General features: G+C 36.3%; 1 protein-coding gene across 1 annotated transcript in view; it reads left to right on the forward strand.

The window, feature by feature from the left end:
- Positions 1-4,513: 4,513 nt before the first annotated feature.
- The window catches only part of LOC129249090 (myosin-VIIa), a 104,858-nt gene continuing 85,762 nt past the window's right edge, over positions 4,514-23,609 (forward strand). Inside the window, exons 1-2 of the mRNA XM_054888716.1 lie at positions 4,514-4,778; positions 7,436-7,698. The gene's annotated coding sequence lies outside the window, so the exon portion shown is untranslated. The remainder of the gene's footprint in view (positions 4,779-7,435; positions 7,699-23,609) is intronic.

Below are 23,609 nucleotides of genomic sequence, written 5' to 3' on the forward strand. Positions count from 1 at the left end.
TCCGTAACTTAAGTCTAGCCTATGACACCTTAATCTGATTGCGGCGCGGGCAGCGGTAGTTTTTCCTACAATGTCCACGGGCGCCACATTCAGCATAGCGTTAAGCGCTAGAGTAGGAGTGGTACGGAGAGCTGTAAAGGACTAGTTTGTAAAATGAATTGCCTGATTGCGGCAGCCAACGAACATATATGTAGGATATTAGCTTTTAGGAGAGGAACTGTATATTGGTCAGTACAAAAACTTTTTATGAAATATTTTACTATTATGTAGAGAGAAATACATATTTTTCGGATCAATTGATTACCGTTTATGCCATATAACTGAGGCCTAAGAATTTTTCACATCGAAGCTGGGTTAAGATGTTTGGTTCACGTCACCGGAGTGCCTTGGATTTATACGGTACCTTGGATGCGTTGATATTAGCATTGTTCCTTGGTTTCAATCTTTTCAAGTCTAAGAATTCAAGTAGTTATACTATTCGTTCCATTTTTCAGGCTTTACACGGACTCTTTGTTTAAGAAAACAAATATAAGTAGCCGAATGGGTTGGTAGGTGACTACCATTCGGTAGTGCCTAGGTACGAATCTCCGTGCATCAACATCAAATAATAGAAACAGTTTTTTTCAATATCGGTCGCCCCTCGACAGGCAATGCCAAACATCCGAGTGCATTTCTGCCATGAAAAAGCGCCTAAGCTCCTCATAAATACCATTTGCCGTTCGTAGACGGCACAAAATTGTCGGCCATTCCAGGAGCTCGATCAAAAACCTAACAGAAGTGTGCGCGCCAATTTATATTATTTTTTTAATGATTTTTTAGAGATGCCTGTTTCGCGTGTGTTTCTTAATTATATAAGAATATTTTAAATAAGAAATAATACATAATATAAATCTTGGTAGAGGCGCAGATTTGATTGTATTAAAATCATTAAAAAAAGACTGTGAACAAAAAACTACACTGGTTCAAAACGTAGAACGCCATAAAGATGCACACAAAGGATCTGGCTGAAGAGACGTTTGTTCTGACTTCACTAAAGTAAGTATTAAAGTCAAAACTATACTATTTTACATTTTTAGTCTACTCGTTACCCAACATTAGCGGGCCAAATGGGAGGAGTACCTGTAGACCTGCAACTTCATCACTGGTGTGAGTAAGCTCCAAGTAGCGCTGGACCTGAAGAAGTCTTTGGACATAGCCACTCCACGCTACTAGATAATATTCTACGGTTAGCCCTCCCGCCAAGACTGAAGAGGTATCCCACGAACTATTTGAGTAGTCCTCGCTTATCTGTCGAGATCAAAACTCAAACCAGAGGAGGTTAAAGTATGGCGTTCAGCAAGGTGGTGTCCTTTCGCCCTGGTTTTTCAACTTCTACCTCTCGAAGTTCCCCGAACTACCAGAGGGAGTCTCACTGGTTGTTGTTGTTGTAGCAGTTTACTAAACCCGGTCAGTGCAGTGTAATTACCGGTCGTCTTCGTCTAGTTCATCTAATTGTTGGTCCAGGAAAGGTGCTGTTTTGCCAGGTTGAGCCCAGAGGTCGAGGGGTGTTAGATGAGTGGGTTTGATGGGACATGTGAAAAGGTGGTTAGTGTTGTGCGGTATTCCTTGATGTGCCTTGGACATACGTTGGGTATATGGAGTTCGATTCTGGATAGTTAGGAATTTATTCTGATACAGTATCCAGACAGTAATTGAGCCGAATTTACACGGGTCTCACAAGACAGGTGGTGGCTCCGATAACGCCAATTCTGGAGGCCGGAAGTTTACGAAGGTGGTGAGAGTGACCTGATGAATGTCATTTAGTTTTTCTCTATATATAATGAGATCTCTGACTCCTAAGCCAGGATTGGTTCTGAGCCCAATTTCCTTGGCCCGGAGCTCCCATTAAGCCATTCCCTTCTGCAGTCATCAAAGCCACGGTTAGCCAACGGGTTACTCTAACCCACAAGCGAGCTTGGCAGGCTGGGAGAGGCTGCAGATGAACAAAACTGATGTTACCTTTCATGTCCGATCGACTGTCGCAGTTCCTCCTGTCACTAAGCAGAGGCGGACTGTAGGCGGCTGGTTGGACTGATGACGGCGCACTTTCTTTGGGCAAAGCACATGGAAAAGAAGGTGGGCATCTCAGACAGTGCACTCTGCCCAGCATGTGGAGAGGAGGATGAGACGGCGGACCACTTTCTGTGCGTCTGCCCAACCTTCGCTCGAATCAGGCTTAAGGTCTTTGGCACTGATGTGCCAGATTTCTTCGGAGATCGAGTAGATTTAAAGAAAACTAAAAAGGGAACCCGAGTGCAGTACAATGGACTTAATTGTGTCTGAGTGCTGTACTTGCTAGTCTGTCCTGACAAAAAAAAACATATGTCTGTCTGAATTTCGTCGGTGTAGTCGAAGAGATGCCTCCTGACTCGCCTGCGAGACAGAAGCCGTAGAGGTTTTGGTGCTAGATGGTTGCACCAGCGCATTACGGTAGTTAGAAGTCATGGCGCTAAGGGAACCAGATGGCGGGAGCAACATGTGGCCACAAACCGTGTTGACCAATCCCTATGTGACTTAATGCTTGAGCCGATCTGACGGTGGCACCATCCGTTGCACTGATTGCATCTAACCGATGTAGAGTTTAGCAGAAATAGACTTAAGATCCAGGATAAAGTTCAAAGCCAGCGCGTTGTCCGTTGAGCAACGGAAGGCTTTCATGTGTAGATCATTTCTAATCAGTCTTGACATGGATCTGGTCGATACATTCGTTTCCCTGGACATTGTTTTCTGCTTTCTAAGGGGATTTCTGTGAATTCTTTCTCGAACGGCTTTTATGGCTGCACTGGTTCGAACCACGGAAGGACGATAACTTCTTTTTCTGTTTGTCACTACGTGTAATGCTGAAGACCTCGGTATTCAGCACTTCATTCAGGTCAAAAACCATTTTCTTTGTTTTTGTCGTAACAGACGTACAGCGCTCAGACGCAATTAAGTCCATTGTACTGCACTCGAATTCCCTTGTTAATTTTCCTTACATCTACTCGACCTCCGAAGAAATCTGTGTAGATCTTGTGGTGCCAAGGAGCCGAGGTGGTCGCTTCTTAACACATCAGTGCCAAAGACCTGATTCGAGCGAAGGCGGGGCAGACGCCCAGAAAGTGGCCCTCCGTCTCATCCTGCTCCCCACATGCTGGCCATAGTGCACTGTCTGAGATGCCCCCACCTTTTCCATGTACTTTGCTTATACAAAGTGGCCCGTCATCAGTCCAACCAGCCTCCTATAGTCCCCTCTGATTAGTGACAGGAGGAACTGCGACAGTTGGTCGGGCATGACAGGTAACAGGTTCATCGTTTCTTGAACGGCATACGCAGCAGTCTTGTCCCGCTGTATTCCACGTAGACTCTAGAGCCGGAGTCGTACTCGGTCCTGGGGCCGTCCGTGAAAATGCGAAAACACAGTTTGCCGGGCTCACTTTCTAAGTTTGACCACAGTTGAGCCTCTGGGAGCACCACACTGTATCTCTTGTCAAGCACAACTCTGGATGGCATGGAGGCAAGGGGCAAGTCGAGGATCGTTGGATAGAAGTCCATGCCTACTCTGTTGTCCAATGCCGGACAGGGGCCGTACCAATTCCCATTGTGCTTTAGCCTGCAGATGGACTTTAAGGATTCTCCTTGGATGAAGTAGTCGGAAAAGCTCCGACGCAATAGATAGCCACAGTGCGTTGTAGTCTTGATAAGGTCAAAAAGCATATATATATATATATATATATTTGGCGCGTACACCCTTTTTGGGTGTTTGGCCGAGCTCCTCCTCCTATTTGTGGTGTGCGTCTTGATGTTGCTCCACAAATGGAACTCCGAACGGCAGATATTTTTATGAGGAGCGTTTTCATGGCAGAAATACACTCGGAGGTTTGCCATTGCCTGCCGAGGGGCGACCGCTATTAAAAATTTTTTTTTTTTTCTTAATTTTGGTGTTTCATTGAGATGCGAACCGACGTTTTCTCTGTGAATTCCGAATGGTAGTCACGCACCAACTCATTCGGCTACGGCGGCCGCCAAAAAGTCAAAAAGCATACCTCGCACTAATATCTCCCTAGACCTACATATAACGTTTACTACCAGAACCGATTATTTCTAACTAACCGCTAATTCACTATTTCTGCAAGCATTCATTCATCTCTACCGCCCAGTCGCTGGGAATACCACTGTGGCATTTGCCGGTTTCTCTTCTTACCCGTTTTGGTGTACCAACAATAGCAACAACAACAACTTAGTAACACCAAACTGTTGATTATGAGCACACGGCTACAACAACAACAGTATTAACACACTACACACACATACACACACGCATACTACACGACGATCATGAAGCCGGGTATTCAAAGCCACGAGCACCACACCACTCCACACAACGGCAATGCGGCGGTGGCGGTGATAACGGAGAAGGTGCCGCATCGGACCAATTTGACGAGCATTAGCAACTGAGAATCGGTTCAGTGCCAAAGTCAGTCTGCGTTTACCTGTCGTCGGTTGAGGTTGTGCGAAACGGAATAGTTCGAGGCTCATTAACAACAAAGTGGAAAGGTAACAGAAGAAGCAAAAAGATAGTATAAAAAGTATATACAAACAAACAAACTGTGGCAAATGGCTAGAAATTGGCTAAAAGTGCAGTGTAGTGTGGAGAGAATGTGAAAAACCGTGAATGTGTGGTACGAGAAAAAAAAAAGAAAAAACGGTTAGTGTGGCAGAAAAAAATGTTATACTAAAGGCGGTGATGCCTGTGTACGAATGTATGTATGTATGTATGTATGTATGTATGCGTGTACATATGTATATGCGTTTTACATTAAAATTTACACAAAAAGGGAGAGAAAATTGTGAAGAAGTTGAGGAGATAAACTTGTATGCGTTGCGGCTTAATGATACTACAAAGCTAACACCGTTATTGTTGTTGTGCAATATTTTTTCGCTGATACACGACGTTCTCCAGAGCTTTATTGTATTTGCTTAGTATTTCCTTTTTGGCTTTTAAAGTGAATGAAGAAAAAAATGCAAATTGTAAATATGTAGAAATATGTATGTATATATATATGTATATATAAAGGGTGTATGCATGTAGAGATGTGTCTAAAATATGTGTTAAACTTTCGTTCACATGAAAGAAAAGAAAGAAAAAATTGTTCATACCAGCTAACAATAAAAAAAAATGTATAAAATTTGCATAACAAACTTTTGAATTTGGTGAAACAAATACATAGAAATGGTTTTTTTGGTTTTTTTTGTATCCCCGCTTACGCGCAAAGCTGGTGTAGCAGTGAGCGGGCAAGTGCTGTGGACTGATTGACTAACCAGCTAGCTGGGTCCAACATGGTGACTGACTGCTCGTACATGTTGTTGACCCAATTTATGTAACCTGTTCCTGTTCCAGCGCGCATAGCGGACGAAATCTCCCAGTTCGCTTTGGACGCGCAGATTGGGGCGTACGAGCTGTGAAATCTATGTAATATGAAAAAATAATAAAATTCAAAACTTGTATTATCTTCAAAGTGACCCAAAAAATGTCTGTGTAATTCGCCACTGCAAATGTGGAAGTTGGGGAACATAAACGCCAAACGCGACGTGCAAATGATTTCAGTGCATTCACCTTAGAAAAAACAGAACTAAGCAATAGTGATATTTAGTAGAAAAAGAAATAAAACTAAAAAGTCAACTATGATGGCAATGTAGTGGTCGTGTTAGCAGCTGCAGCTGCGGCGGCGCCAGTGGTAGTAGCAGCACGAAAAGCAACAGCAAAGCTGTCGTGAAAATCTTGATGTAAAGCGCCGACGAAGAAGAGACCGTAGCGCATAGAAGAAACAAGGAAATAAGTAGTACAAGAAGTGGTGGTAGCAGCAGCAGCAGCCGCAGCAGACACAGCAACAAAAGCAAACACAAAAGAACTACAAGAAAAAAAATAAAACATAATAAAAGCCGCAACACGAGCAACGCGAAGTAAAAAGCAAGCCAAGCAAACATACAGACACATTTAGTAAGCTGCTACAATAACAAAAATAATAACAAAAACCCAAGCTATTCAAGCGCTGACTGAGCGCAGCTTGCAGCCAGTCATGAGTAGCAGCTGAGGAAGATATAGCAGCAGCAACAGCAGCAGCAACAGCAACAGCAGTAGCAGCAAAGGCAGTCAGCAGAAATACAGCAAATTGTGTAGAGTAGGCAAAGCCACGAAGCAAACGTGTGGCGATGTTAGAGAATTAAAAAAAGTGTATTGCAAAGTTTGACTAGCGCTAGCTGCGAAGCTTAAGATAGGCTGGAGCGATAGAGAGAGAGAGATCAGCAAGAGGCGGATGAGGCGTACAGATCGCCCGTTAAATCAATAACACCATTAACAGTGATGCTAGCGGTAATCGTGTAACTAAAGTAAATAAATATGCACTTTCTCGTATGCTCTCCCTGCACGCTGATCTCGGCTCTCAGCCGATGCGCTTGTCACACCCTCAGTCAGCAAAGCGAACTTCGACCTCAACCTCGCTTATCGCAATGCAAATGTTGCGAAATAAATAAGAAATAATTTTTGTAGCATATTTGCTAGCCAACACACGGACGCTATCGCTATATTTAAGCTTTTCTGCTGTTGCTGTTTTTGTTTTTATTAGTTTTTTTCCACCACATTGCATTCCTACGCATGCGCATACAGGCAGGCGCAGGTGCAATTGCTAGCTGCTAGTCGCCAACCGCCAACTGCCAACTACCACTTTGTGCGCTTGCGCTAGGAATTTCGCTCCAGCAACCTGTACTCGTATGCTGGTGGGCAATAGGCCTGCCTGCCTGCCTGCCTATCTACTTGTTTCACATTCGCAATGGTGGTGAAAAAGCTGCATTAAACACAAACTGCACAACACAACAACAGCTATAGCAGCGACAGTGAAAGAGTTGCAACTGGATTGCTCTGCATTGTTTGCTGATTAAGTTGCGGGTATTGCTGCTTGAGTAGTAGTCGCTCTTCGTCGTTGTGGCACAACGGGATTTATGCCATAATTGTGCACGTTCCTCAATGGCTGCAAGCGTATGCAGGCATGCACACATATACATTTGCATATATGTATGACCCTATGTACATATATTGGTTTGTTGTTTTTGTTGCTACATTTGTTGTGGTTGTTGTTACTATTCGTATTGTTGTGTATTGCCTAGTTGTTATCTTCGTTATTGCTGCTTGACTGTTGGCTCGCCTTGCACTTTTGCTGCAAAACAAAAACCGGAAATCACCTTGCCACATTCCTTTCTCGCAGTCGTCCTCTTTCTGCATTGTTTTGTTTTTGTAATTTTGTGCACTTTTTTCGTTTTTTTTTTTTTTATTTTTTGCTTTGTTTGCGCAACCTGTTCTCCTGTGTCACGCGTAATTGTGTTGCCTGGAAATCCTGCCCATTGTTTTAATATCTCTTTATAGAGCTAAGTGAAGTGAGAACAACCACAGACACGCACACGTATGTATGTGTCTCGTACATATGTATATATGTATGTAGATACAACTGAATAAGAATAAGAACAAGTGATTTTAATTAACCAAGTAGAAGGATATTTTTCGCTGCTGTTTCGCTGAGTTTGCAAAAAACTGGTTTGCATTTCACAAAAACAAAAGAAATATAAACGGAAAAAAATTCACACTTTAAAAGCGGTGCGGTTTTTTGGATAATAAATTCAACTTTGCAAGTAAGTACAATTAATTTTTTATAATCAATGATTCTTTTATTCAGATTTGTTTTTAGAAATGTATATGCATACAGGGTCTTTCAAGTTCTAGGTTGCTTTTTGATCAGTATTCGTATCGGAATATTCGTTGTTGTTGTTGTAGCAGCATGAATACTCCCCATACATTGACGGGGTATGCTGCTGAAGTGACAGTGCTTAGCTGGAGCTAAATCCAGGTCGTTTCGGTAATTTAGAACCATTGTACAGATCCATAAATAAAAATACGCCCAGCTGGTTGTCAAAAAATGCCCACAGTTGAGATTATCTGATTCCACAACGCTTGTTTGTATAACATGGTTGCATAAAAAATGAGTAAATTTCATAGAAAATTGTATCAAAAAGTTTGAAGTATTTCTCTGTAAAAAAGTATTCTTCTTCTTCTTAGCGTCACAAAGTATTCTTCTTCTTCTTATTCTTCTTAGCGTCACAGTCGTTGGTCAACTATTGCTTCTTGCCATTGGAATCGATTTACAGCCACTTTCCTCCAACATTGCACGCGCATTTTCCTAAGATCAGCTTCCACATCTTCTAGCCACCTTTTCCTCGGGCGTCCCATTTTTCTTTCTCCAACTCTGAGAACGACTAGTGCCTTTCTCGTTTATCGCTCCCTTGGCATTCTTGCCACATGTCCCAGCGATAAGTGCCATCAGCCAGTCTAAGTGGACCATAGTTCTTTCGGTGCATTCTTCTTTCAAAGCACATTAGCTGTTTTGTTTCGTTAGCTTTCAGCATCCATACTTCTCAGTTCTATGTAAGCATAAGTCGTAGCAGTGCTATATTTTTTCTTAATTTTTGTTCACGCGATAGTATTTTAGATGTGAGCAATTTTAGATTGGCATTATATGTTTTGTTGGCTACCCGTATTCTGTCATTGATTGCTATCGACATGTCTTGGTTGGCTGATAATGTAATGTCCAAGTAGATGAACTCATTTACACATTGGAATGTGCATGCCTCACACGCAAGATCATTGGATACAATTGATCGGACCATATATTTAGTTTTTTCTGCATTGCTTGTCAGTCCAGCTAGATGTATTCTTTCCTCCAGCTTTTTGAAAGCAGCCTGCAGCTTATTTCTAGTTTTTGCCATTATTTGTGTATGATCTGCATAGGCACACATTTATAGATACTTCCTTTCGGGTTTATTTCGTTTGGTATTGCATGTATGATAGCACCAGGTTAAATATCAGCGTTGGCAGCATCTCCTTGTTCAACTCCTGAGGCAATAGAGAACTGTTCGGTACAGAATAATAAGTTCAATAAGCTTTGTTGGTATGCCTATAGACTGCTAGTTTACTTCGGTCTATGTATGCTCTCAAATGCCTGCTGAAAATCGATAGATAGACAGTGAAAATCAATGTCGTATTCATAAAGTTCTTCAAAGGTTTGTATGACTATGAAGCCCTGGTCGATCGTCGACCAGTTGGCTCTAAAGCCTGCTTGGTAATCATCTAGTATTTCTTCAGCATATTGGCTCAGCCTTAAATATAATACATATACGATAATTGGGAAGACCTTGTACCCTGAGTTCAGTAGCGATATGCCTCTGTAATTTCGACAGTTTGCTTTATCGCCATTTTTATGTATCGGAACAATAATGCTTGTCAACCATACTTTAAAAAAGTATTATTATAGCGGCATGCTAATCACCTACCCTGTCAGCAAATACATAGATTAATGAAACCAAAGCTAGACTGAGTCTTTTCGAGGCGCTATGCTCCCGAGTGGAGTGAAGAAGGAAAAATAAAAAAAAATTATTATTGTAAATTTTCCAGCTAAAGATATTATTTTGCATTTATTTTTAATATTACCATAAAAATCCTAATATGGCATAGCATCCTCGCCAACACACTCAAGCAAAAAGACCCAGCACGCCTCACAAGATCACACAATTGACTGCCTGTCAAACTCACACCAAGGGTGCCTGCCAAAAAATAGTATTTTTGTACAATGCTTAGAACCGTCGACAGTCGACTCTTTCAACAGAAGTTAAGCAGAAAATGTCTTCTTTTTCTTAATTGGCGCGATAACCGCTTTCGAGATCTTGTTAACAAAGCGCGCCAGTCGTTTCTTTCTCGTGCTAACCGGAGCCAGTTCAACACACCAAGTGAAGCCAAGTCCACCTAATCCTTCCAACGCAGAGGAGACCTTCCTCTTTCACTGTTACCACCAGCTCGTACCGCATGAGCATTAAGCATTAGCACAAACATGAAAGCAGAAAATTTAAAGCAAATGCATTCGCAAACGCAAATGCAAACTAAAATGCATTCGATTTTGTTCGAGGATCTTATAAAATTCAATTTCGCTAAGAAAATTGGGTATCTGTGGAAAATAGATTTCGCAGAATTTTGGTTATCTTCGGTCGTTGTAATTATCCAGTAGAACTCGGTATAAAAAGTCAATCGAACAAACACTAGTACACTTTCGGTTCGATCGTTAAATTGAAATTTTACTGCTATCGAGCAAAAGCATTGAAGATGGTCAAAAAACTGCTGGAAATGCGCTCTCTATCAACGGATTGCGTTATAGTGATACGAGGGTAGTTTGAAAAGTCCGTGCAAAAATAAAAAAACTACTTAAGCCTTTTTTAATTTTCGACATAGTCTCCTTTCAGGCTTATGCACTTCGTCTCTTCGGAATAATAGCATTTGTCCAAGTCTGAAAAATAGCCATTCGTTTCTGCAATCACCTCTACGTTTGAATAAAATTTTTTCCTGCCAGCCATTTCTTCGTTATGTTAATAACGTTTTTCTAGTATGTTAAAATAATTTTATTGTAATCCGCATCAATTTGACCGCCACTGGTGGTATTTAATGCATTTGCATTATTTTTTTGTTGCACCATTCCAAATATATAGATTGTATGAATGAACCAGAAGCAATTGAAGCGACGGCTGCCATAGCCGAAAGGTTTCGTGCGTGATTACCATTGGCTCGCCTCTCGGCAGACAATGACCAACCTCCGATTGTATTTCTGCAATGAAAAATCTCCTCATAAAAAAATCATCTGCCCTTCGGAGTCGACTTAAAACTGTAAGTTCCTCCATTTGTGGAACAACAACAAGATACACGTCATAAATAGGAGGAGGAGCTCGGCCAAACACTTAATAGAAGTGTACGCGCCAATTCTTTATTTTTATTAAAAAAAAAGCAATATCACCTCTTTTGCGCTAGTTTATATCTGAAGCAGAATTATTGTGTGCATGTGCATATGGCTCGGTAAAAAAATTGCTTAATAATTCTTGTAGGATTGTACAAAAATATTTTTTCTGGGTCCTATCTTTTCAACACATTCGTTTCGCTAACAGTAATAGAGTTTAATAACACTCGGAATTAGATAAAAATTAAATAAACCGAGGGATTATCATTTTCCAGAGAATTACTAAGCACATTTAACCACTTATTTCCTTTTCTGTTTCAAAACGATTAAGAATGGAGTGCAAAAAGCCAAAAAACTGATTCAAAATCAAGGCAAAAACGATTACGCTTTAATTTCGTGCCTTGATATACATATCTCTCCTTTTTATTGTACTAAGAATTCATAAAGTAGTAAAAAATTCAACAAATCCAGCTGTTCATCTAAAATCATTTTACTTTTGTTTTTTTATTCTTCTACTAGCAGTAAGGGCGAAAAAATCCAACCAATATCGTTTATTGCTCCGAAGTGATGTCAAGTGAAAGATCTCTTGTTCTGCTGCGTACAAACGCACGTTACATCAACTGTTCAAATATTACCTTCCTTCCCTTTTACGTTTGTAAAGAGCAGCCGACAATGCTGAATACGGAAAACCTTGTCTTAGATTTTCTTTTGCTCTCCCTTGATATTTTCGTTATGATTTGATCAAATATTGAAATTCAAATTCAAATTATCGTCAAACAGTAATTAGTGCTAAAACGACATCCTTATTTGTAGTACACTAACGTCATACAGTCTGTCTAATAGAAGTGTGACCGCCACGTTCACATATAAGTAGATTATCTACTTTTTCGTGCTTAACTCCCAATTCGTACTTAAAAAGCGAGACTACCCATACAAAATTTCTCTCCCGAAATGTGAGATTATAAAATACTCGTAGTCCCAGATTATTACCATACTTTTTTACATACAACCCTGCCTTATCGATAATTATTTTTACGAATGTGAGGAGAAACGTCAAAGTAAAAACTAAAAAAAAAATGAATGCCGGCAATGAAAAGAGGTTTGTAGCAATAATTCTAATAAAATTTTTGTTAGGTGTTATTAACTATGCAGTCAGATTATAGAAAAAAGTGTGTGTCCATTGACGCTTCGCCCTTTATTACTTATTATAAGATGTAATATCGAATTTCGAATGCGTATTGCTGCCATAATTTTTTGAACCTCAGTAAACGTAGTTTACGGATTTCCTCCAGTTTATTATTAGCAGCCAATTGTGCAATTAAATTAGCTATTCCTTCTCCTTGTCTTTTCTTCATATCGTTTATAATAATTAAGCAAGCCAAAAACTCCAAAATATTCCACCAAAGCAATTTCTATGAAGAAAAACCTTTCAAAGCAGTATTGAAAGCTGATTGTCAATTTTGGAGATAATCTGCCATATGTGAACGGGCAGATTAATTTTGTGGATTTATTGCTAATTACTGCATATGTGAACGTACTTTTAGAAACTATTATATTAAACTACATTGTATAGGCTCATAGTATTTATTATCCGCAATATAATTTATTTACAGCCACCACCATTTGCTATAATGGCTTCACATCTTCAAGTCATACTTCGGGTTAATTTCTGCGCAAGTCGTGGAGGTAATTGACTCCAAATCAAATATTTTGAGGTTTACCTATTTTAAAATCCCGATTAAAAGCATTCTATGCATAAATAATGCCCACAAATACTGACTATTTTTTCATTTTTTCTTAGTTCTTTGACACACTTTATCAACAATTATGCTACGGTAAATTTACGCTCATTTTTCTTCTTCGCACGGCGTAATCTTGTATTCTGTCATTCTTAGCATATAAATATTACGATGTACCATGTAAAGCCTGAAGCACTACTGACCAAAAAGCTGTCTCTCTTATGGCTCTTAATTCAGCCGAAATTCACTTCAGTAAACAGGCAGCCGTGGAGTGAGAGCTCTGCTATGTAAGTTCCACTGCCAAACCCTTGATTTCGGTTGGAAAAAATTCTTGATCGAAAAAACTTTCATTTATAAATAACTGTCTAAACAGGGATTATAAATTATATAACACATTTTTGCCAATAAATATCTTTTTACTGAATCTCAGACGTCTTTTGCTTAACAACCACGGAAATGTGTGTGCATCCCAATCCGCTCATTGCCTCTTATTTCAATCGGCTGGTATAAGAGCAGGCAATATATGGATTTTCATAGATATTTTTTATTATGACATTGATCCTCTGAATGTGTTAATAGGCGAAAGCATTAAGCTCTTAAAAAATACAAGCCATAGCTTAGCCACCACTCCAAGCTCCTTTCCAAAACTTGTTTCCCATTAACAGCACGAAAATTACTTTATTCATTACGTCAAAGTGAAATATTTGCAAATTTTCAATATTGACTTTTACTTCCTCAAAGTGTAATTAAAGCCAAAGGTGTGAAGATTAGAGAGAAAAATTGAATGTTGTTTTATGCAGCAAATGGCTAAAAAAAAAATTTATATCAGTTGAATCGATTGAAATGTGAATTTTACAACAAAATCTATTTTGATTGCAAAAAAACAAAAAAAGAAACAAAAAAAAAAAATTTATGATGCAGCTTGCGATCTCTGTGCGATCCGGGACATTGAACCGCATCTATGCATAAAAAATAAATCGGATTCTCTGTTTGTGATATTGTGGGCAGACATACATGCCCATATACATTTTTTTGCAAATATGCATTTTTTTTTCGAATATCTAAAATTAGTTCATAACTATAAAAAATTTCTCTTGAATATTATGATATAGGCATCTAGCTCTAATAAAAAAAAATATTTTTTATCTGGTGTTGCCACATGGTTTTATTGTATAAATAAAAACATACGGCACATTTCATTAGATTACTAAAATATGGGCATCAGGTAAAAGGTGCTTAAACAAAATTTAATAAAAAATATTCTTAGCCAGTGTTGCCACATAATTTTTATATAACAAAAAGCAACTTGTAACACTTTTCATGAGATTACTAAAATAAGGGTATCAGGTGAATGGTTTTTAAGCAAGCTTTAAACACAACAATTTTTTAACTAGTGTTGCCACATAATTTTCGTTTCATAAATAGCAACATATGACACATCTAATTAGAATACTAAAAAATATGGCTATCCGATGAAAAGTATTTAAATAAGCTTAAATTTATAATTTATAAAAACATTATTTTAGTTGGCGTTGCCACATGGTTTTTATTGTATAAGTTGTAACATATGACACATTTAATTAAATTGCTAAAATATGCGTAAAGGGTGAAAGATATTTAAAGAAGCTTTATTAAAAAAATGTTCTTAGTTAGTGTTGCCACATAATTTTTATATCATAAATAGCAATTTAGGAAATTTTTCATTAGATTACTAAAATATGGGTATCAGATAAAAAGTGATGAAACACGCTTTTAAATATTTATTATCTGGTGTTGCCACATGATTTTAATTGTATAAAAAGCAACTTATGACACTTTTCATGAGATTACTAAAATATGGAAATCAGGTGAAAGGTATTTAAATAAGCTTTGATAAAAAAATATTTTTAGCTAGTGTTGCCACATGATTTGTATTGTGTAAATAACAACTTATGACACATTCCATTAGATTAGTGAAATCTGTGTATAAGACGAAAGTGTTAAAAAAAGCTTTAATAAATAATTTTTCTTTTTTGAGTTGCCACATGATTTTAATTACATAATTTATTAGATTACTAAAATATGGGTATCAAAAAATAAGCTTTATTAAAAAAAATATTTTAGTTGGTGTTGCCACATAATTTTTCTATCATAAGTATCAAGTTGGCACATTTTATATTATCAGATTACAAAAATATGAGTAAAACGTGAAATGGATTTTAAATAAGCTTTGATAAAAAAGTATATTTAGCTAGTGCTGCCATATAATTTTTATACCATAAATAGTAACTTAGTACACATTTCATCAGATTATGAAAATATGGGTATCAAGTGAAAGGTATGTAAGCTTAAATAAAAATATAGTTATAGTTGGAGCTGCCACAAATTTTTTTTGCATAAATATTAATTTATGAAATCGATTAAAAACTAAGAAATTCGATGAAAAATCCAGAATTGAAAATATATGTATTGTAAAAAAATATTTAGCAGTAATGTGTTAATGTACGTTACCATCTAATTTTAAAGAAGATATTTAAATTAATAACAAAATTTAATTAGAGCTTAAGATGTCTACAGATATCGAACAAAATATGTTAAATGAATAAAGAAGGCTTCAAAGAAAATCATTTTTTTTGGCTTTGCCACTTTACTCTTAAGGCAAAAATTATAACTAATAAATAGTATAGTTGGATATGGGCGTCACACAAATTTTGATTTAGAACCTTTTATTTGAAAAGTATTTCTTGAATGGCGTTGCCATTAATTTTTAAATTAAAGAAGTATTGGAATTGCCTTATAATGTAAATTATGGCATCTAATTTTTGCAGCCGAATTAGGCAAAAACCACTCGATTTTAGAAATTTATTCCATTCCGTCGCCTGTGAAAATGAAGTGGCCTCTAGCTAGTCTAAAATAAAAGGATAAATTCGGGCGACTACGCACACATAAACACACGCATCTTCGTGAAAATTGAATGCAAGATGGTTACTATACTTTCAATTAGTCATTAAAGCCATATTGCAGGGAGAATAAACAGAATATGCACCATTGATCTAGTCTACAAAAGCGAGCAGTCTTGTTCATATGCGAGTAGTTTTTTTGATGTGCGATCACGCGTCCCTAGAAGTGAATGATAAGGTCCATAGTAACTGAGGTACTGAAGTGTTATTACTTGTGGCACCACTAGGGGCCTCAAATATTTTCATATTTTCAGAGCTGGGCGTTTATATCAATTCGCTGCAAGTTATCGATACTATCTCAAATCTCATAAAACTCATCGCTTTATATACGTCCATACATTCTATATATAACTTTTTCTCAAACACTCTGAGAGAGGAGCCGCTTTATTAAATATGGTTAAACGCCCAGTGCTATGTGTCAGAGATTAGAACGAGCTTGATGAGAATTTTCGAAAGGTTTGTGTAAAAATGGAGCAAACCATACGGCAGCATTCAAAAACGTATCGAATTGAGAAAAAAAAATGCGACTCACTTGAATAAATTGGCATGTAAATGTATGTGTGAATATAGTCATACCTGTGTAGGTATGTAAGTATGTATATGGGTTAAATTTGACTCTAGCATATTGTTGTTGTTGTTTACCCTTTGAAATAAATCGCGCTAAATTGCTTTGGTAAACGGTGAAATTTTATTTTAACGATCTTTCGTCTGCTTTTCAATAATGCTTCGCTTTGTTATTGCAAAAAAGCGAAGATGACAAAAGTAAAGTTTATATAGAAATCAGCAAAGCAAGTGTTTGCGCAGCAATCGAGAGAACAAAAAACAGAGAGAAAAAAATAAAAAAAAAATATAAAAAAATATAAAAAAAATAAAAATACAACAAAAATTATTTCTAATGAATTGTGTATTTTGTTGATTTAAAACTTTTTTATATTATATTTATTTACATACATATGTATATATTCATATGTGTGTATATGTATGTGTATGTATATATGTATATACATATATATTTTATAATATACTTTACTGTGCACTGTTCAAAAGTGCTAAGTGCTAGCGTTTTTTTTCCCAAGCCAAGCTTCTAATGCCACTGCTGCCATTTACAAGCATCTCCGTTCAGAAATCAGCAATATAGGCAACAACAACATTAACAACTAGCGACTGACCTCAATGCTTTAAAACTGCTAGCAAGTATTTTTTTTCAGCAAAGTCTTTAATTTCTTTTTTTTATTATTATTTTTTTTTCCCAGCAAAACTTGTCTGTATTGAGTACTGAGCGACAGCAGCATTTTCTAGTGAATTTCCGATCGAAACTGATAATGTAAAAGCAGGTATTTAAGTGCCGCTTACTAATTTCTGTATGCATACATCCATACATACATACATACATGTATTGTATAATAATATATAAGCAAACTAAAAAATATCTCAATACTAAATACATACATATACTAAATGCATACATACACACTTACTCTACTCCATTTATGTGTGTCAACTGTTTTGAGTGCTGAGCGCGCGGAAGTGAACAGAAAAAGTTGTTGGGAATTATAGGGAAAGTACGAGTATAATTAGTTGAACAGATTGTTTGCCCTTTAAAATCGGATTTGGTGAATTGCAGCAATTTTTTTAGCACAAAAATTATGTAATAATTTCATATTTTTCAAAACGACCTAAATTAAGGTTTTATTAAATTTATTTTATAACAATATTATAACATGAGGTGCACACATATGTATGTACATATGTATATATGTATGTGTATGCAAGCACTTATTAAATACGTATTTTTTTGTTTTATAACTGCTGGGTAGCCACTTTTTAAAGCAATTAATTTATTATTACTCCTTGTAGTAATCATTTAATGCACATTGCACTTGAGGAGAAAAACATCAATTAAAGTTATGCACATACCTACATACATATGCACATATGGAAATGTTAATATGAATATAAAAAGATAAGCCAAATGTTTTTATTAATGGTGCTTAAACAAACTTGAATAAAAATATAATTTTAGCTGGTGTTGCCACATGATTTTTATTTCATTAAAAGAAACTTATGACACATTTCTTTAGGTTACCAAAATATGGGTATCAGATGAAAGGTATTTAAGCAAGCTCTAATAAAAAAATATTCTTAACCAGTGTTGCCACATAATTTTTATATAACAAATAGCAACTTGTAACACTTTTCATGAGATTACTAAAATATGGGTATCAGGTGAAAGGTATTTAAACAAGCTTTAATAAAAAATATATTTTTAGCTGGTGTTGCCATATGATTTTTATTTCATAAAAAGAAACTTATGACACATTTCTTTAGGTTACTAAAATATGGGTATCAGATGAAAGGTATTTAAGCAAGCTTTAAAAAAAAAGTTTCAATTGGTGTTGCCACATGATTTTTATTGCATAAAAAACAGCTTATGGCGCATTTCAGTAGATTACTAAAATATGGCTATCAGATAAAAGGTGTTTAAACAAACTTTAATAAAAAATAACTTAGGTAAGTTTGTGTTGCCACCCATTATTGACGTAATAACGTCTTATAATTCGATGTAGCCGGCTGCACGCACCAAACAATGCGGCGTTATCTTGCTCATGCGGCGTTGCCTTGCTCATCCGGCATTACCTTGCTTGAACTGCAAGCGAGAGCGCGGAACGAACGACAAAGAGGCACAATCGGCCCCCGCGTTCGGCAACGTTCGACATCTGGCTCTCTCCTACTTGAGTGAGCATATGTATGTATATGCGCATTTGTATATAAATTCACATACTTGCATTTGCATATGCCTTCTTCCTGTGTGCATGGTAATGAACCATTTCTCTGTTGAGAATAGGACGATGATAGGAAAAGTACTATAGGAAATAAAAGGGAGTGTTTCGAGTGCAAAGTGTCTTGAAAAAGTCAAATCGATGATGTTGCTTCTTAGTGTAGTTGACTTATTAACGTCTGGTGCACAATCGAAATTGAGCATATCTTTCATGAATTTTATAAATGTTTCGTAATTTTTCATGTTTGTGTAAATGTAACTTGACCTATTCCATTGCGATTCCATTTACATACCTCCTTGTCTATATCCATACAAAATATCTATCAAACAAATAAAATTAAAATTTTGTTTTGAAAAATGCAACCATTCCATCAGTATTTTCTTATGACGTTGTCACGTTAAACTATCGTCAGTAAACCGACTTTACAGACAACCTCTTTTCTACAAGTATTTTATATATAAAATTTATACATAAAAACAATCTACATATATGGGAGAAATTCGAAATTCTATTCATGAAGTTTTGCCATTTTTTGATTGCCTTGTGACCGCACCGTGCGTCGTCTTGATGAAACACATTTTTTTTATTTGCCATATGTGTACGTTTCTTTGCAATTTCAATTCTTTAAACGCTCCATGATGTTATTTAATATTCACTGTTGATGGTTTTTCTCTTCTGAAGATAGTCGCTGAATATTTCATCACGCATATCCCAAAATACAGAGGCCTAACCTTTCCATCTGATTGTTGTGCTTTTGGCCCTCTGGGCGAGGTTCACCAGTTGCTGTCCACTCAGATGACGATTGTTTTGATTTCGGAATGAAGTGGTAGGTCCATGTTTCATCCATTGCCACGTATCGATGCATAAATTCCGGTTGATTACGTTTACATATAGCCAAACAATGCTCAGAATCATCAACACGATTTTGTTTTTGGTCAACAGTGAGCAAACGCGCCACCCACTTTGAACAGCGCTTCCTCATAGTTAAATGCTCATGCAATATAAAGCTAAGACGTTCTTTTGATATCTTTACGATGTCAGATAACTCACGCAACTTCACTTTTCGATCATTCAAAACGATCTTGTGAATTTTTTTATGTTTTCTGGTTTTACCGCCTCATTTGGACGTCCACTGCGTTGTGCATCATCGGTATCTCTACGCCAAAGTTTGAAGTCAGCAAACCATCGTTTTATTGTTTTTTTTATGAAGCTTGGCACCATAATACTTTGCAAGTCATTTCTTCGCTTGAACGGTATTTTTCCCCATGAAGAAGCAGTGTAAAATTAAAATACGAAATTCTTGTTGATCCATTGGGTTTGAAAATAACAAAAGTAGCTCCACTTTTAGCATAATAACTGACGAACTAATGAATAGAGTATCATTAAATTTTAACAGCTGTCTTTTTAAGGTTAGTACTAACTAAAAAAGAGGTGAATGCAATAAAACCAGTGGCCCGGAACGTTTCAGCCCATGTATTATTATAGAACCACATCTCGATCTTACCAAAGAGTTGTATAATAGTTTCTTAATATATGGGTCCTTAAACTAGTAAAGGCTCATTATTGAGAATGCTTAAGAAATTGCAAAATCAATTTACTTAGTTATTTTATTTTATAAAAACCAAAAGCGAGAACTGATTATCTCCCCAATAATTTATGTAAGAGTTTTTATTCTATAACTTATATCAATACCCATACACACATACATCGAACCATGGAACCTGGCAGCTGGTACTCGTTACTTTGGTTATTATTTTACATAGTAATAAAGTAAAAAATAGAAAATTAATTAGTTTTACATGGTAATAAATATCCATGAAATCTAATAAAAAATAATAAAATACTATTTAATAATTAATAAATAATAGTAAAAACTACTTTTATACTAATTGCCTTATTTTGCGCCTTTGAATTACCTTCAGCTTGAATATAGACAGATGAGTGCATATTTATTTATATTTTTTTGAATAAATTCCAGGAAAGTTCTAAGTTACGAGTATTTGCAATTATCTCCCTGTCACTGCTGTCACCAGAAAAACAAAATAACAAACTTACTCGCATTCATTATATGACTTCATCAAAGCGGTTTAACGCTGACGCTTAAAAAATAAGAAACAACCTACTGAGTGAGAATCCGTAAAAGCGATAAAATACAAATTTGATCACATAAAAATAAGAAATTGAGAACAAATAAAGTACTTGTGACTGACAACTATGTATGTACGAGTATGTATGTGAATTAGCAGGCAAAATTACTTACGAGTACAAATTTAAAGTTAAAATAAATAAAATTAAAATTGAAATAATTTAATTTAAATAAAAATATAAATCAAGGCAACTTACTTTTCAAGACGTGCTACGAGGGATGAATTTCATATTTTGCGCCCAATGATAAAAACAAACAAAAAATAATAATGAAAAGGGCTGTATTTATTTTCAAAATATTCTCCTTGGAAATAATTTGACTTCTGCATTCGCTTGAACCAAATTTCAAAGCACTTTTGCTTCTCCGAAGTGGATATCTCCAAAATGAGCTGTTTAAAGGCTTTAACAGCTTCTGCAGACATTGAAAAACATTGATCTCGCATTTTATAGTATTTTTGATGTTCGAGAACTAAAAAAAATAAAAAATCATTAGGTGCCAAATCAGGCCTGTAAGACGAATTACTCATTAATCCGATCTTTTGAGCGCTCAAAAACTCTCTTTTGCGAACGGATCCGTGAGTGCTCTTGCCTTGTTGAAGGGTGATTCGTCTCCGGCGATTGGTTTTCCTTAATTCTCCGAAGATTTCTGGTAAGCAAATCGTTGAGTACTATTCAGAATTAACTGTTTTAAGTTCTTCTAATGGTTCTGTTGCAACATGACCAGCTTTTCAGAAAAAAAAACAGGCGACCATTTGCTTTGAGGTGCTTCGTCCGCGAACAACTTTTTTTATAAAGCACGCCTTGGAACACCCACACTGATTGCTACTTTGTTTCCGGCTCATATGCATAGATCCAATATTCGTCACCTGTTACCATATCATAGATGTGCTTTGAACTGCCACGGCTGAATTTCATTTTCACATTTCTTAACACCAATCGATTCGAGTCCTTTTTTAGGCAATTGTCCAATGATGTGGTGCCCCACGCATGATCTTGACGACCAAATGTTCATGCAATATTGACTGTATGTTAGTATTAATTGCAAATTTATAAAAAAACATACATGAAAATTTTTCACAACTTCATCTAAACTTACAACTTTTTAACCCGAATTTGTAGAATTTTTCTGTGTATGCCGTTGATTTTTGACAAATTTTTTCTTCGCGAGTCCTTTTCTTCCATACAAAATTCACGCTCGAATTTTTTTATATTATATGGATGAAAAAACCTAGCACCGTCACATTACAAAGTCCACAACTTTGAAAGATCAGATTAAGCTAAGAAATGAATACGATACGTTTATATTTTTTGCAGGCTTAATAAAAAAATTGCTTTCTAAAAACTTTTATTTATGAAATTTTCTACAAACTCGATTAGCCATTGCGGAGATGAACGTTACCTAGACTTTGGAAGCAAAATATCAGAAAAAGTCGCATTTTTAATGGTATATTCTACACGTTATCGGATATTTTATGACTAGCAACTTTTATTACCCTCTATTGTGGAGCCTCGATATCGCGAACAATAGCATAAAATATATTTACACATCAGAGGTTTTGGTGAAAAGGTTTCGTCGCGTATTAATCGCCCTCAAATACTCGTACCAGCTCATTGATAGCACAACCATACAAGTTCATCGAAGTATGGAATAAAAATATCGAATATATCAAAAACTTTCAAATATATGGTACAGTGAATGGCCTTGAACAATAGACCACTTCAGAGTATTGGTACTATGGTCCCAAAATAGAAGGTGCTGTGGTGTTAAGATTCTATAACATCTAATACTATCTTCACTAGCAATATTTGTACGCAGAATTTAAGTGGGCGTAATACTTAATAAGTCTTTAGACTGCAATCTGTGCCAAACACTACGGAGCTCTAGTCATTCCCGCTATACCTATGCAGGTCATGCTACCGAAACGACCCAGTTTTATATCTAGCCAAGGACTGTCACTTCCGCAACTTTCTCCAAGAAGGTATGGGTAATGTTTTAAGCTGATATAACAAACAAATTGAAGTTCCACCAAAATGAGAACACTAGCAAAAAGCAAAAGTTCGCTTTGTTGGCCACAAAAAATATAAAAAAATTAAAAAATTCCGAAAATGCGATCACAGCAAGAAATTTAGTTTTCAGCGTAACGTCAAACCTGTGGCAATATTCAATTAGCGCCAAATACCGCATAGTGTGCTTGCACTCGGACTGCCGATTTCAGCATGGCTTAGGCGAAGTCCAAGTTTGATGAAAATCGCAGATGAATCATAGTTGTGTGGCGAATATATACATAGGAATTGTTTTGAACACATGAGGAATTCAGCACGACGAATATCTCGAATTTTAATTGATAATCAAAAAGAGGCATTTGTGCGTTTTGTCAAGTATCTGGTCAAGAATTCCAAAATAGAGATTATGGCACTTTTAGTAACTATTTCTAGAGCGAGTCCGAAACCGATACGCAGTCTTTGCAAAGAAGGTTCTTATTCTAAATTTCAAGGGACGTAGTGAAAGTAGTGATGCGAATTTGTATCACCAAAGAAAAAATGATTGCTTTTGTTCTCATGAAAGTGGATTAGGCGGTAACTGTAAAATAGAAGAGAGGCTTTCCATGTCAAGTGAAGGAAGTCTTTTGGACGTTGTCGTTAATTCTTCCGAAATTTGGTTTATTTATTTGTAGGCTAGAGTGTACCAACAATAAGAAGAATTAATTAAAAAAAAATTAATTTTGGGATTTATTGAATATTGAGAATTTAGTAAAGCATTTTTTAAGTGATATATTTTTGTTTCTTTTTAAGATTTTCGTTGTTTGTTTTTTTTTTTACAAAATTATTTATGAAACATTATATTTTGATGAAAAATTTGAAAAAAAAAAAAAATTTTTTTTGTTGAACATTTTTGAAAAAAAAAAATTTTTTTTTGGACATTTTGAAAAAAAATTTTTGTGTCGAAAATTTTTGAAAAAAAATTTTTTTTTTAAATTTTTGAAAAACACCCACTGTTACCCACAAACACACAACTGTGTATACTTGTTGCGACAAGTGATTCAGTGCTGTTGTTGTTGTAACTGCAGACAGATATAAATAAGGACCGTTCCGGTAGCGTAGAACCGATTGTCGGGAACGAGTGATTCACTGAGGCGCTGTGCTTATTTGAATATTTGAAAGTTCTGG

Source organism: Anastrepha obliqua, chromosome 5 (assembly GCF_027943255.1).
Source record: "Anastrepha obliqua isolate idAnaObli1 chromosome 5, idAnaObli1_1.0, whole genome shotgun sequence".
NCBI classification, from domain to species: domain Eukaryota; kingdom Metazoa; phylum Arthropoda; class Insecta; order Diptera; family Tephritidae; genus Anastrepha; species Anastrepha obliqua.